This window comes from Alosa alosa, chromosome 6 (assembly GCF_017589495.1).
Source record: "Alosa alosa isolate M-15738 ecotype Scorff River chromosome 6, AALO_Geno_1.1, whole genome shotgun sequence".
NCBI classification, from domain to species: Eukaryota; Metazoa; Chordata; class Actinopteri; order Clupeiformes; family Clupeidae; genus Alosa; species Alosa alosa.
Genome location: NC_063194.1, coordinates 25,531,569 through 25,546,540, shown reverse-complemented (window position 1 = coordinate 25,546,540; position 14,972 = coordinate 25,531,569). Strand labels below are relative to the sequence as shown.

The following is a 14,972-nucleotide window of genomic DNA, read 5'->3' as shown; positions in this document are numbered from 1 at the left end:
CATTCAGAGCAAACACTGCCAACGTAAAATGCCTGGCAAGACGGTGCATGGCTCAGATCATTTTAATTAAACGAATAAAGCTCGGGCCAGTAGCTCAATATTTGATGTTCGCCAACATCAAATGTTCAAATTCTATCTGATATGCTGCTTAATTTTGACTTTCACAGGAAACATCAAAAGATAATCTCTGCCTTCTTAAAAATGAAAATTTGAATAATTATTTCCATGGACACCCTTTGTCAGTGTGGGGGCTTGTCGAGAACATGAAGAGACAATGATGTCAGTTTTTTTTTTGGAAGGGGGTGGTGGTGGGGGGTGGAGGTGAGATGATTATCCTTTGACAGGTGGAAATTATTAAAACATTAAAGAAAACTCAAGTAATGGTGCACACGCAGTTCACAGTATCAATTATGGATATTTTTTGCCTTTCATGTTTCATCCAAACTGTTGCTCTCATTTGCAGAGAATAGAAATTGTAGTGTAGATAATGTGCCGGTGCTGTAGTGTAGTGTAGTGCAGATAATGTGCCGGTGCTGTAGTGTAGTGTAGTGCAGATAATGTGCCAGTGCTGTAGTATAGTGTAGATAATGTGTCGGTGCTGTAGTGTAGTGTAGTGCAGATAATGTGCCAGTGCTGTAGTGTAGTGTAGATAATGTGTCGGTGTGTAGTGTAGTGTAGATAATGTGCGGTGCCATAGTGTGTAGTGTAGATAATGTGATAATGTGTCGGTGCTGTAGTGTAGTGTAGTGTAGATAATGTGCCGGTGCTGTAGTGTAGTGTAGTGTAGATAATGTGCCGGTGCTGTAGTGTAGTGTAGTGTAGTGCAGATAATGTGCCGGTGCTGTAGTGTGTAGTGTAGATAATGTGCCGGTGCTGTAGTGTAGTGTAGTGCAGATAATGTGCCGGTGCTGTAGTGTAGTGTAGTGTAGATAATGTGCCTGTAGTGCTGTAGTGTAGTGTAGATAATGTGCCGGTGCTGTAGTGTAGTGTAGATAATGTGCCGGTGCTGTAGTGTAGTGTAGTGTAGATAATGTGCCGGTGCTGTAGTGTAGTGTAGATAATGTGCCGTTGCTGTCATGGGCATATACAGCTGTGTAAAAATGGGTAGTCAGAACTTTTTTGATTGTTTGCTTGTTTGTGATCATATCTGATACTGTACATACCAACCATGTAAATAGACAACTGCCTTATACAACCTGTCCCCAAAAAAGTTGGGACACTTTGTAAAATCTAAATAAAATGATTTGTAAAACATGTGTACCATATATTTAATTAGGAATAGTGCAAACACAACATATCAGTTGTTGAAAAAGATTCATTTTGTATATTTTTGGGGGAATTGGATGCCAGCAACATGTTTCAAAAAAGCTGGGACTGCAGCGTGTTCACCCCTGTTTTGCGTCACCTCTTCTTTTAATAACATTCTCTAAACATACAGTATGGGAAATGGGTATAGAATGCCAATGTTTTGCCATTCTTGCTCAATATGGGTTTTCAGCTGCTTAATAGTCTGGGGTCTTGTCTTTTTAATCATGTTTTCTTGTTCCATGATGCTCCAAAAGTCTGGACTGCAGGCAGGCCATTTGAGCACCCAGACTCTTCCGCTGCAGAATGCAGTTTGACATTGTTTTCCTGAAATATTCAAGGCCCTCATTGAAAATGAGATAGTCTGGATGGCAACATATGTTGCTCAAAATCTGTAATAATCATTCAGCATTAATTGTGCCTCTCCTTCATCTCAGTCTAACATGAGATTGGGCCCAGACAATATAGCAGCATTGCTGGATAATATCTGAATAATTTCTTTTTTTTTCGGCTCTGAACCTGTACTCTGCTAAATTACAATAAAGTTGAATCTAATCTAATCTAATCTAATCTTTTTTGCATGGAATTTTAACCAGAATTTGTGGATAAAGCGTCAAACATTGTGTTCAGTTCTCCTGAGCCTATGCAATGATTTTCACTACAGAAACAGGTCTGTTTTTACGCAGTGCGTGCAATCTCACAAGATCACAGAAAAATTAGAAAAATGAAATTAGAAATGAAAGTACTGTACAGTATTTTTCATTATTAAAATAGCATACTTTGTCAGTTTCAACAAGTGTTGTCTATGTTCTTTTTAGAACTAAATATGGGTTTTTGTGATTTGCAGATTATCCCATTCTGTTTCATACTGACATTTTATGCAGCATCCTAACTTTTTTGACAATACGGTTGTACTACTTTTATACCATCCATGCATTCTTGGTATACTCATGGTTTATACAGTAAACACTGCACAGCTTTGCTGGGATATTCCGTCTGTAGGTATGGGATGCAGGCAAAGAGTACACTCGGATTCTGAGGAATTTTAAACCTTTCAGACTTGCTATCTCTGACCAAAATGCCATCCTGTGTCATGATGGACTTTACCCACTCACCAATCTTCCTGAGCTTCACTGATCGACTCTTATACACTTTTATACCCTCTGAATGCAATCTCAAAATTAACTTCAGCAGCAAATACTTTCTGCTTGTGAATGTCTTAAACCTCAGCCAACTCAATGATCTCACAATTTGCAGCTGTCCATGAGTTGACCCATTGTCTCTACTCTTACAGCTAAATTGATTGAGACACATGAAGAACACAGATGCAGTAGATATTGTCTTTTGCATGAGAAACATCCATACGGCTGCTATTTTCATGTTCATTTCAGTTCAGTTCAGTCATTGTTCAGTGAATGTCCTTTTGTGACTTTACTGCATACTAGTACTTTAGTGTGTGTACTACTCCCATGTTGTGGATGAGTATTGATCATCTAATCATAGGTGCGTATAATAAATTAGGCATCTTACGCTCACGGCATTTGCCTCCCACTGAATACATCCTTACCAATCTTTCTGTTTGAAAGATTGCTCCTAGTGTTCTGAAGGATTTAGGTGTAACATAAACCACATCTTTTGATAAAGTCATACTGTTGAAAGCATAAGAGTTGAACTTACCCCTGCTTAACAGTTTAAGTTGTCCTTTTAGAAAGCTCATCTCTGGGACTCTCCATCAGCATCTGGTCACACGCTCTGGTGAAACACACAGTACAAATCCATTACCAAACAGTGCCAATGGAATCACTTTCATTCTATTGTGTAAAATGCAATGACACTGTAAAACATCTACTGCGTTGACTATACATCTATAAAACCAGGATGTGCAACAAGGCAATCACCACCAAACATGGTGATGGGAATTCTAATGCAGTGGATTTAATTTTGCCATAAGGCATGACAATAAAAGATAGCCTCAAAAGCAAAATACAGTAAAAAAAACACACAAAGTAAATAGAAATACTAGTCAGTTAAGCAGCTATAAGGAAGTGCTGCTATCCTCTCTCCCATGATGTGTGCATTTGTCCTTATAGAGCTGTGATGACCCAGCCCTACTGTCCACCGATATCAAAACAATGTTATATTGGTCAAACTATTCATTTCTCCAGCTCTAATATTCTGTGTGCCAGAGCACATGACAATGACAATCAATTTTGCTGCATTAGGGACGGAGCCAGGGAATGGTACTATATTATTCCATTTCCCAGTTTATTTTCTTCAAAGAATTAATTTACATGAATTCAGTCTATCAATCTATGGTGAACATGAGAGAGAGAGAGAGAGAGAGACGAGAGAGAATGGAGAGCGAGAGATTGTGTGTGTGTGTGTGTGTGTGTGTGTGTTGGGTTGGGTTGGAGGGGGCAGAGTAATTATGGTCAACACAGCTCTTCCTAACCCCAACCAGGGGAAGGTCAGGAGTTGACCTGTTGGCTTAGTCCTTTTAAGAGACAAGGCCACCATAATAAGAAACATAGAAGACCTTCATGTATTCAGTTAGAATTTATTTACGGGTACTGTAAATCAATATAGGTGTGTGTCATGTAATATTTTTCCCTTATCCAAGCACTGGGTTTTTCCATTACATCCATCTCAGAAGTCAATTTCTCACTAAATGTCTGGGCCAGAGGTTCTCTTTCAGTCCTTCTCAGGTTGTATGACCAAATTAATTATCACCCGTAAGTCACTCCTGTGAACTCACATGGATTTTGATTGTGTTCAAGTGAACATTGAAGTTTGCCAGTTTATGTTTTGGAGGATTAATTCACAAGGAAGGTGTAGTCAGTGGAGCCCAGTCACCTGTGCACATAGGGACCTTAAAGGTTGTATCAGCGATTTCAGGCCCAAAAAAGGCCCAAACATAAATGATCACATTCATCTAATCTTTCCTAACGATCCGCTAGCTGTCTGCCCCATATGCAGGCCATCAAAAAACCGCGTCTCTGTAGGCGCCTAGGCTCCGAGATCTTTACACAAAAACAATTGCTATCAACAAGGGTTGGCAACCCACTCAAAGGCAAAATAAAGTGTTTCAACCAATAATCGACGAGATGCGCGTTTAGGAGAGTTTTAATTGCACGGGAGGGAGGGGGAGGGAGTAGCGAGCTAGCTCTGTTTTATTTGAACATCAACAGAAGTGACGTATCCCCGCTATCGCTGATACAACCTTTAATGAAGTGATACATTCACAGCCTCACCATGAAGTCCTGTCCTCATCCCCCAGCCCTTCTCTTTGATTCAGGCTCAGAAACTGTGATGTGGTGAATCAGGATTAGGATGTCTCAGTCCTTCTACAGAGGGCTAGACGTGGAAAAAACTGAGCAATATTAAGGCACGTTCTATCACTGCACACAGGCGCCATGGATATCAGGCAGCCATTGTGTCTATTTTTACTCATGTTGGAAGGAGTTTTAGAGTAGAAATGGTTCTTGGACTGGCAATGTAAACAAGATCAAAATGTGAATGCTTGGCATGCATCATGAAAGTGCAATGCTTCTAAGCTATTTGTATAACACCCTGTGGTAGACGCCATGTTTGTGTAAACTTAGGGGTCTGGCAAATAAATACTGAAGGCCCTGTGTCCATAGCAATTTCCGAAGAATCCACATTCAAATTCCCAGCAGGCGTATTTTCTACAGAACGACACTGAGACTTGGGTTCCTCGTGGTTTGTTGATCACCTAATGTGTATGCAAAATACCTCAATAACAAGCCCCCATCCTCCTCCTCCTCCTCCAAAAAAATAATAAAAAAAAATCAAGAAAATGTTGTTTTCCCAGAGATGGCTGCACACTCAGGCAGAATTTCAATAAAGCAGAGGACCCACAGATTTTGCTGTTTAATTAGCTGGTGCGGACGCCATTTGCATGTGAGTGAAAGAGGTGATAGTTGGAGCCCCGTCGGCAGCTGCCGTGCAGTGCGAGCCTGTGAGATGCCGCGCGGCGCTGAGGAACCCAGAGAGCGCCCGGGCGAGGGTCCCTGAGTCTTGGGGCCGCTATTCTTTTAATTACTCATCATAATGACTCCATTTAGCCGTTCAATGACCCATTTAATGGTGCTGAACAGGCATGGGAAGAAGCCACGTCCTTGGCAGGGTCGCTCCTGCAGCTGTCCCCCCCCCAGCCCACGCTTGCCCGCCACCAAAACACACTCAGGGAGTTCTCCTGCTCGCACTGGGAGGAGGAGAGGCACGGAGGAGTTTAAAAAAAACCCACATCCTGTAAACAGATTTTGAAAATATAAATAAAATAAAAAAACATTAAATTGAGGTCAGAGGCACACTCTGGCAGCTTCTATCTGCATCATTTACTAAAAAAAGCATAATGTAGATAAGAGTGTAATTAAAAGAAAGAGTGCCTCAGGAGGTTTATTCGAATTAAATAAAGAGAGAAAAGACAATTACCCTGTGCGCTAGTCATGTTTGCCAAATTAACAGAGATGTGTTCAGAAATAAAAACCCCTGTAAATGCATCTCGGGCAAAAGGCTCGCCTTCATCAAAGAGTCCACTCCTCTCACTGTCTCTCCCATGCAGCTTGAAAGCCCTCTTTGTGCGTCTGGCTTTGACAAGCATCTGACCCATATGTGACGCAAGAGTGTGGGCAGGTGGGGTGGGGGGCAGTGGATGTGGCAGAGGGACCAGGGCATGGGAAGGGGGTGCGCTGTGTGTGTGTGTGTGTGGGGGGGGACATTGCACATAGGCAAAAATAACTCACAGAACGTAACCCACTGCAGTAGCCTGCCATGTGCCACGGTGTGTGTGTGTGTGTGCGTGTGTGTGTGTGTGTGTGTGCGCGTGCGTGCGCTAGGCGGGGCACCTTTGTGTGTGTCCTCAGAGACACACAAGTCATTTGAAGCATCACTGAAAAACAGCAGAGAACTTTGCCTCTTGCCTTTTCATTTGCATGCACACAGGAGACCCCGAGGCTCAGGCTTTGCATTGATCTGCCAATTAATATTGATAAGATGATGTAAATTCAGGGCACACTTGCCAGATAAGAAACAAATAGTCGGCTGTAATATCCAAGAGACATTGTGTATGAAGTTCTGTAATTACACTGATTTCTGCCAGTACCACAGAAGCACTCTCTCTGTTCCACACTCATCTCCTCAAGCTCTCGTTTCTTCATCCCTGTAGCCTCATGAAACAACGACTCCAAAGCACAAGGCTAGAAATAATGTATAACATGTCCATTTCTTTCCCCATACAGTATGTTGCCATGCCATTCTGTAGGCTGTTTAATCTCTCCCAAACAAACATAAACTAGCAATAGCTATTTCAAAGGATGTGTTTACTAAAAAAGTAGCACAGAAAGATTGGAAGATGGTGTAATTATGTCATGGTTTAAGGCTGTTTTTAAGACAGGTTTTGATGTACTTTAATTTGACCATGCAGCTTTGACAGCAGTCTGCCATATGGAAGTGAATGTGAGTACAGGGAAATGAGATCATCGGCACCACAGGCCTCCTCATCAACTTGCCCTTGCCTGTGGTGCGTTCACAACATGGGCGGGTTTGTTTGAATTGCCACGCTCCTCATGTTAACTCTGTCTGCTCAATTTTTTTTATCACCTGACTCTTTTACATATTAACAGTAAAATGACAAAATATTATTGTTAGAGGATACGCTCCTTTCTATACAACAGACTTTCATTCTGCTGTTTGCTCGGCATGGACACAAGGAAGGAAACGAATAACAAGCCGGCAGACAGGCAGGCAGCGAGCATGGCTTGTTTGATCTGTTATGAAAATAACGAAGCCTTGCTAATGAAGGAGACTCGGTTTGCATTGGTTTAAATGGGAGTTAGCCTTGCTGTGTTGTGTGGCTTACGGAATGCCATTTTGTTGAGTGCCAATTGACAGGCCTATTCCAGTGCCACTGCCACTCTCTGTCAAAGTCCTCTTTGTGCGTGAGAGGAACCTGACAAGCGTCGACAACAGAGAAGGGAAAACAATGTCAACGAGGCTTTACTGACTTTTACAATCACTCACTGGGCCATTGAAGTGGAAATTCAACATTTGCCAATTACACATTACATACAGTGTGTCTTTAATGAGGGGGGACCTCAAATGCAGAGAGCACAAAAACGGGATTGTAATTACTCTACAGAACCTCAAGCATCACACATAGAGCGCGACTGTGTTTGATGAAGGCACAGCTCATATGTGTACAAAGAACACTGCACTGGTAGCCTGGGAACCAGAAAAAAGTGCATAAATTCATCAAGGAGAGCTATTCCAAGGGTGCTACTGTGTGGGTTCACACTAAAGAAAGCACGCAAGCAGAGCAAACACAGTGACTTTCAGTTTTGCCAAAGGCCATTTTTTTTGTGGAAGTAAGGAATGCAACTTTGCACACACAAAAGTTTTAAATTGTTATCACTTGCATGAAAACCCCCTATGAAATGATGACAATCTTCCAGGTGTTTCGTAACACGGCTGGGGGGTTTGCATAAGCCCCGTGAGAACAAACAGAGTACCTGAGCCCCCAGATTGCTGAGTATACAGCCGCACCTATGGGAGCGCCAAGGCAAGGAGAGAACAAGCACAAAGGCCCAAGTCTGTGGAGCTCTGAGCACAGCGCTGTGATGAAGAGGGCGAGTGATTGACAGGCTTCCCACACCTTGGTTAAGATCAAGACCTTTCAAGGACTTTCCAGGCCCAATATCCTTAAATTCAAGGACCTACTGTGTTGTGTTGATACATTTCAAGCGCGGGCATGGTTAAATCATGTCACCTCAACAGACCAAGGATACCTTGTCACCAAGGGCGTAGGTTTAGTCTGAGCTTTCATGGGGACACTACCCACTGCCCCCCACCAAAAAAGCCACTCAACTCTTTCACCAGCCACTATAGATATATAAAATGATTAAAATGTGCTACTGTCCAACTATCCATGATTAAAATGTGCTACTGGCCAACTTGATCTAACTATACTGTGTAGCACATAATCTGATTTTGATATGTACAGATATGTAGGCTATATTTAACATTTAACATTTACTTTCTATTTGGTCTGTTATGAAATCACGCATTGACCCATTTAATCACAGCTCAGTTTTAATAAACTTAAATACATGCATGATTAGCATTTTGTGAAAACAAAAAAAAACTCTTAACCGTGAGCTGCATGTATATTCTCTGATTCTCATATTTACAGAAATCTAGGCGATGTAAGCACAGTTCAGTTTTAAGAAATGTTTAAAGCCGAAAGACCATGTTGAATTTTGCTACAATTTATTTCAAAACCGGATTACTCTGGAACAGCTAACTATACATGGGAATGCATTACACCTTTGTGTTCAGTAAGGTCTGCTGTTTATTCTGATATATAGTTTGTCATGTGTTGCGTGAAGAGTGTGTATTCCACCAAGACGAATAGATGTAGAGATGGGCGCAGAGAATGATTATTACATCTTTTATTCCCCCCCCCACGCAAATCTACGCCCATGCTTGTCACAGTTTTCTTTTATTTTTGGTCACATGACAGGCCTTTTTTATTTTTCATGTTTGTATTTTGCATAAAACTAAACTGAAATAAACTTAACTAACAAGTTAAACTCGTTACCATGAACATGTCGGTTTATTCATCAGAATGTTAAATTAAATATTTGGGCAACAAACACTACACACGGGAAACACGCAGAAATCACGCTGGCCGTGTACATGTTAATAAGCGGAATTGTACGTAATTGTATGGATTTTTTTTTTTTTTTCTCAAAAAGAAATTCAAGGACTTTCAAGGACCTCCATTTATTTATGTCTCTTTTCAAAAACTTTCAAGGGCCTTGAATTATTTTTTTTAGATTCACAAACTTTAAAAGATTTCAAGGACCCGTGGGAACCCTGGATTGAGATCGTCTCTGGGAAGAGAGAGCTTTAGTTGGGCCTGATGCAACAACCGTGTCCTCCTGGCAGCACTTTCACCTCATTTCAACACAAGAGGAGTGATGGGATTCTATTTTAAAACTTTGCCATCTATGCGTCTAATCATTCCTTGGGGACGGATACAAGGGTGGTCAGGTTCATGCAGATGGACCAATCAGGCCCTCGGAGATGGAATACTGAGAAACACACATGGGAACAATTCAGCACAGGACCAATTTCGAGTGACAGAGGCTAAAGCAAGCGATTTGTATGTGACACAGTGATTAAGCACCTACGGGAAATATTTAGACCATGTAATTAATCAAATTTAAATAACAAAGCAATAAAGACATGCATTTGCATCGCACCAGTAAGGCAGAGTGATATTCAATTTTCGCCTCTAAATATCAGTTAATGAGTAACAAGAGAAGCGACACAAATATCTAGAGGTAGAGTGTATTATTTCCCTGGCAGTTTCAGCACTGGGCTCCTTATGAGAGACAGGCACGGAAACAGTGAGAGGATCTTTGGGTAAACTTTATTTCACATCTGACTGACTAAGGGTACCTGGAGGTAAGGGTGCTAGCAACATAGCGAAACCTCCCACAACCCCCCCCCCACCCCCACCCCTGAGAGAGAGAGAGCTCTTAGTGCTGGACCGGCGAGTCACCAGCCCAAAGCAACCTAAAACAAAGAAAAAACAAAAATGGCAAATGGAGAACTGGCAGCGCACTCTCTCTCAGCTACCAAGAGAAAACTTGAATCTCATTTTACAAAGAGGTGATGAATGGCTGACAGTCTATGCTTTTTCCTCCCCCCTGCTCTTTAAATGGCCAATTTATAACAAGTGGAGGTGGGAAATTGTAGCTGTTCAGGACAACTGCTCTGTAGAATACAAGATGAACACAGAAAAACATACCCACACACTGTCTACAAAATTTGAAAATAAACACACCACCAGCTCATCAGCTGACCGACAAAACCACAAGACCTGTCCACTCTGATCAAAAGCAGCAGCCTTAAGGACTCTATCCAGGGCCACTCATTAGTGCTCCTTTCCTCTCTGCTCTTGTGTTAGTGTGCAGGAGGAGGACGCCTCCTGCCATGGCTGTCATCTTGCTTCCCTTTAAGTCACTAAGAGGCCTCTGCATATTTTTCAAAACAGACACTCAAGCTATCTTTGCATGTGTTAGTTAGTGCATCAAAAATACATTAGGATGAATATAATACTCTTTAATGTACTCCTCCATTGCTACTTTAAAGAGGTGCTGGTGGTTCAAGAATGATATTCAATTATATAAAGTCAGGGCATCTTCCTGTCAACATTACCAATGTCACTTAGGGTGTTACAGTACCTAAAAGCAGCACACTTAACTTCTGCCCTGTAAAAGCATAGTCTGCCATTTTCTTCCTTCTCTGTGCGATGGCTGACTTGAAGCTGGGGACTCTTTTGTTGCAGCCTCTTAAATGGAGTCTACTGAGTGGCAGGGAACATGGAGGTCTCATCTCGTGGAGGAGTAAACACAGCAGCAGAATACAGATGCAGCCACTAGCTCAGCTGCACGCACACCAATGCGGCTCCAGGGGTGGACCTTTTCTTTTATTGGTTACCTTTTGTGCTGTATAGATGCTATACAGAGTGGGGAAAGAGCTGCATTATAATGGCTTTGCATGGACAGGAATGTCTCTGCATATAGAGTATTCTAACAATGAGGTGAATGTACTTCTCTGCCATTACTGAGCTGACTAACTGGTCTAAAATGCATCATTACTGGCGCAACACAAAAAGAGCCACTGCAACTTTTGTCAGGAATCAGTGGAGGATGTCCAAAGTGACTGACATATACTGTGATTAGCTTTTATACGAGATATGTAGGGTGGAAAAGTCAAGTCAGCCATAGAGTAAGGGGTGAGTGATGTTTCCCACTCTTTGGGTCATGAGTGCTTTGAGCATCCTCTCTCCGTAGCACACGGGCCTGCGGAGGAGTGCTCTACAGTACATTCCCCTCTCTTATGAGTGATCCAGGATTGCGCCTGAAACTCACTGGGAAACAACCTCCTTTGAGGTGCAGTATGTAATGGAAGTGATGACTACTATATGAAGGGACGAAAGCTCAATTTGCAGTATAGATAGGTTTGTCCAGCATTAGCATTAAATTGAATATAGCATTAAATTGAATATACGTGTAGACCTGAACAAAGGTCTTATGCAAGTCAACTGTGAATAAAAAAAACATGACAATTCGAGAGCAACTGTCACATATTGAAAATGGCACAGCGATAGCACAGCAGTCAACAAGAGATTGTTTAACCTTTTGGCTCAAAGACATCAAAGGGTGCCTTGCCAGACACACACGGGTGCGCGCACACACACACACACACACACACACACACACACACACACACACACACACACACACACACACACACACTAGGGTTTGGCAAACAGCATTTTACACTAACATTGCTAAAATCAATCTTATTTTGAAGCACTGTTCATATAGTTACATTACACATGTTAATACCTTACATTACACATGCTGAACAGAGCCGTTAAATGTTTCCAAATACTATGCAGCATGCTGTACACTGTACAGTACACCACTGAAAGCAAGGAAGAGCAACCTACCAGCCTGAAACAAGCCAACAACATTTGTTCATAAATTATTAAACGGCCAAGAGGGCAGATCATTTACGGTTAGATGGTGTATTTTTAGATCACAACAACTCTTGATGTTCGCTTTGCTATTAATTAAACATGGATGTGTTGTGTGATATTATTTCATTTATTGTGCAACGCAGAGGATTTGTTACTCCGTGGCCTCCCCCAAGGTTGCGAAAATGAGAAGTGCAGCACTTCACAGCCTAATCAGTGGAGGGAGAGAGAGAGAGAGAGAGAGAGAGAGAGAGAGAGAGAGAGAGAGAGAGAGAGAGAGAGAGAGAGAGAGAGAGAGAGAGGGAGAGAGAGAGAGGGAGAGAGAGAGAGAGAGAGAGAGAGAGAGAGAGAGAGAGAGAGAGGGAGAGAGAGAGAGAGAATTTTGAATTTTAACAGCCTCTTTATTACAAAACACACGAATCACATTACCATAAAACCATCACTTTTTTTAGAAAAACTGAAAATCAAAGAAAATAACCTGAAAAAAATAATTCATTATCGACCACTGAGCATATTGCTCCACCTTGGCACCATTCTTCTTCAAAAGAATTAAAATCACCTTTTGTTTCATAAAAGTCAAATTCTAATTTTACTCTTTGATTTCACCAGGCTAATAAAAATGTCAATTACATCATGGTCAGAGTCTTTTTCAATCTTATTCTTCCTACTTATATAAATGGCCATCTTAGCATTCCCAAAGATATAATTAATCATTTCACACTTGCAACGTTCTTTCTGAACATATTTAAACCCCAATATGAAGGTCTGAATAGAGAAAAAACTCCAAAACACTCTAATAGCTTTGCCAACAACTTAAACAAAGGTGGCAGTCTGAAACAATTTGAGTAGGCATAAAAACAGTCTCTCTCTCCAAACAAAAGGACATTCATGGCTTACATTTTGATTTAAAACAGAAATAAAAGAGTTAACTGCCAAAATACCATGCAGTAACCTCCATTGTAAGTCCCCAGCTCTTTTTAGTTAATGGTGGTTTGTATAGAGATTTCCACTCTGGTTGAACATTACTTACTAAACCAAAAGTAGAACGCCAAGGGCGCGTCAACCTTTCCATCTAGCCTTTCTTTATTTATCACTTTAACACAGGTCTTGTAAAGACATTTTACCATTGACTTCGCTGAAATCTATTTCTTTGGAGGGGCAAAAAATACCTTTACAATCATTTAATTTCGGTGTAAGTGACAATTCAGGAAAAGGGTCTTCTCTATCAGGAATCAAAACGCCATCAACATAATTCTTATCATTTTTGCGTCACGTGATGTTAGTTCTGTTCTCCAGCAATGCAACATCTTATCCACCATAATGCAAGGACCTCACTCCCATGCGCACAGCCAGTGTGGCACTGTCCATAAGAGAGCCTGATACATCCACCAAATGACGCAAACGTGTAAGTCCAGTAATGCATAAATAACTGTTCAATCCAGGCATTACATTCTTTGAAATGTCCAGTCTTGATCCATAGATTAGAGGCTCCTCTAGGAGCCAATGCAAAGAACCAGTCTCTTCCCATTCGGCTAACATTAAATAAACCCCAGATCTTAAAAAGTCCTTTATAAAAACAGGTAAATCAATACAATGTATTGCATGAGGATCCAGGAAAAACAAAGATTTGTCTAAACCCAAACCACTCACATTATGCATGATTTCACAAGCCACAGGCCTCCAAACAAGATCTTCTGGCCCAGTAAAAAACCTCTGAATGAACTGAAGCCTAAAAGCAGCTGCTCTACTGGGCAAATGGATTAAACACTGGCCACCTTCTTCTTTTGGTAAATACAAAACACTCTGAGGGATCCAATGCAACTTATCCCAGAAGAAATCTATTAGGGTTGACTGGATCTTCATTAAAAGACCTGATGGTGGATCTAAAACAGCCAGCCGATGCCACAAAAAAAGGATGCCACTAGATTATTGATAACCAGACAGCGCCCCTATATGACATCTGAGGTAGTAGCCATGTCCATTTTTTTAAACGTCCCTTCACTTTTTCAATGACTCCATCCCAATTCTTTTGTACAGTGTTATCATCTCCCAAAAAAACACCCAGATATTTGAAACCCCCTTTTTTCCAATTTAACCCTTCTGGGAGTTTGGCTGGTCCATCTACCCAATCACCTATCTGAAAAGCATCACTTTTTTTTTTCCAGTTGACTTTGCAGATGATATCACTCCAAAATCCTTCACAACATCATTTAAGGTATCAACATCATTTTGATCATTGACTACTACAACCAAATCATCGGCATATGCTGATAAACAAAAAACCTTTTCACAATTGGACAGAGAAAAGCCAGTCATTTTACACCTTAATTTGTGAAGCAAAGGTTCTATTGCCATGGAATAGAGCATTCCAGACAATGAACAACCTTGTCTTACACCTCTTAGTGCTTTAAAAAAGGGGACACAAACCACCATTAACTTTCACTATACTCTCAATGTCATTATAGAGCACCTTAATTAAATTAATAAAACCCTAATTGAATCCAAAAAGCCTCTAACACCCCCATAAATACTTATGCTCAACTCTGTCAAAAGCTTTTTCCTGATCCATGAAAACAAATCCAAAATTCTTTTTTAACTTACTAGAAACTTCAATTGCATCTCGAACAAGGAAAATATTGTCAAAAATTGACCTTTCAGGAATACAGTAGGTTTGATCAACATGTATTATTTGTTCCATCACTTCTCTCAATCTAGTTGCTAGTGCTTTGGAAAACATTTTAACATCAATGCACAGGAGAGACACTGGGCGCCAATGCTTCAAGTCGGTCAAGTCACCTTTTTTTGGTAACAGTGTCAACACAGCCCTTCGACAGCTCAGAGGAAGGATTCCTTTCTCTATACTGTCATTCAGCACTTCATGGAGATCTTTCCCCAATACTGCCCAAAAGCCTTTGTAAAACTCAACTGGCAGTCCATCAATGCCAGGAGCACGTCCATTTTCCATACCCATCAGGGCTGTATAGAGTTCTTTCAGTGATAAAGCTCCATCCAGCATCTTTGCTGAAGCCTTTGAAAGCCGTTGGCAAGTCATGAAGGAAACCACGCTCAATCTCCTGATTTCCAACCAATTCAC

At 41.2% G+C, this 14,972-nt stretch overlaps 1 protein-coding gene across 4 annotated transcripts in view; it reads right to left on the bottom strand.

Annotated features, from left to right (window-relative positions):
• elfn1a (extracellular leucine-rich repeat and fibronectin type III domain containing 1a) overlaps positions 1-14,972 on the bottom strand; it is an 81,249-nt gene that overhangs the window by 31,639 nt on the left and 34,638 nt on the right. For all 4 annotated transcript variants that reach the window (XM_048246661.1, XM_048246663.1, XM_048246665.1 and 1 more), the window contains exon 2: positions 2,983-3,057. The gene's annotated coding sequence lies outside the window, so the exon portion shown is untranslated. The remainder of the gene's footprint in view (positions 1-2,982; positions 3,058-14,972) is intronic.